Source organism: Castor canadensis, chromosome 14, assembly GCF_047511655.1.
Source record: "Castor canadensis chromosome 14, mCasCan1.hap1v2, whole genome shotgun sequence".
Lineage (NCBI taxonomy): Eukaryota > Metazoa > Chordata > Mammalia > Rodentia > Castoridae > Castor > Castor canadensis.
The window spans coordinates 28,911,870-28,913,337 of record NC_133399.1 but is presented as its reverse complement, the minus strand read 5'-3'; the positions used below and the strand labels follow the sequence as shown (position 1 = coordinate 28,913,337).

At 51.6% G+C, this 1,468-nt stretch overlaps 1 pseudogene; it reads left to right on the top strand.

Annotated features, from left to right (window-relative positions):
* The first annotated feature begins 1,214 nt into the window (after positions 1-1,214).
* On the top strand, positions 1,215-1,468 carry LOC109680057 (calcium/calmodulin-dependent protein kinase II inhibitor 1 pseudogene; annotated as a pseudogene).

Here is a 1,468-nt window from a genome sequence, read left to right as displayed (position 1 = left end):
ACATAACAAAGAAAGATAATTGAAAGACACCAAATAGAAGTGCATAGATTCATTTAAATTAAAAACTTCAGAATAACATTAGGCCTCTCAACAGAAATTCTAAAAGAAAATAGGACATGGGATGATGTATTTTAAACCTTGAAGAATATAACTGCCAACTTGCTGTATTCAGCAAATTGATCCTCCATAAACGAAGAACTAATAAAAATATTTTAAACAAATCTAAAGAAATTCATGACCACTAAGCCACCATGCAGAAGATACTTGAAAGAATTCTACACTAACAAGAAGATAAAAACAACCACGAGAGGGTGGGAAGAAACAAACCTCACCAGGTGAGTTGATAAGCAAATGAGGATTTAGAAATAGTCAAAACATTGCAAATACAACTAAATGACAGGAATTAACTACATACCTCTCAATAATAATTTGAAGGCTAATGGTCTCAATTTTCCAATCAAAATACACAGTAGCAGATAGGATAATAAAGAAGACCCAGGACAGGCACCGTGGCTCAGACCTATAATTCTAGTTATTTGGCATGCAGAGATTGGGAAGATCTTGGTTTATGCCAGCCCAGGGAAAAAGTTTGTGAGACCGCCTCCCCCCATCTTATCCAGTGACTGTGCAAAGTGGCACATGTTTATGATGCCAGCTATGTGAAAAAGCACAAATAGGAGACTGTAGCCCAGGTCAGGCATAAAGCAAGAATCTATCTCAGCCTTTGCTCCCCTCCCCTTCCGCCCCTTGCAGCCCTGTGGCTCGCAGCTCACAGTCATCCTGCAGGACCCAGCCCCAAGGCCATCCTCACCCGCTGCAGGACCGGCCCACCCGCTCCCCAGGTGAGTCCTCCTGGGTCCCGCGCCCGCTAGGTTCGCAGGGACAACCTCCTCACCCCCGGCTCGCGGCCCTGCCAGGCACGGTTCCCGCTCAGCCGCCTGAGCGCGCTGAGGATGTGAGTCCTGCTTGCCGCTGCCAGAGCAGCAGCCACTGGCGCGTGGAGACCAAGCGCAGCACAGCTGCGGGCGCCGGTTGGGTCGCTGGCGCGGGCAGCGCGCTCCTGCTCTAGTGGTGTCCCTCGGCCTCTCGCCGGCTGCAGAGCCAGCGCCGCCGCAGCCCGAGGGCCGTCCCCGACCCCAGCGCCGCTGATCCTGTCCGCCGCAGGCAGGGATGAGGGAGGAGGAGGTGCTGTCTTGGAGACCCCGGACGCGACCATGTCGGAATTGCTGCCTTATGGGATGAGAAGCTGAGCCCCTAAGGCGACGGTGGGGACGTGGGCCAGATCTTCTCATGCCGCCTGCAGGACACCAACAACTTTATTCCATGCCCAGCAGAACAAGTGGCCGCCCAAGCTGGGCCAGATAGGCCAGAGCAAGCGGGTTGTTATTGAAGACGATAGATTGATGACTTAATGAGGAGTATGAAGGACAAGGCACCTCCTGGTGTCTGCACCCCCCAAAGACAATGA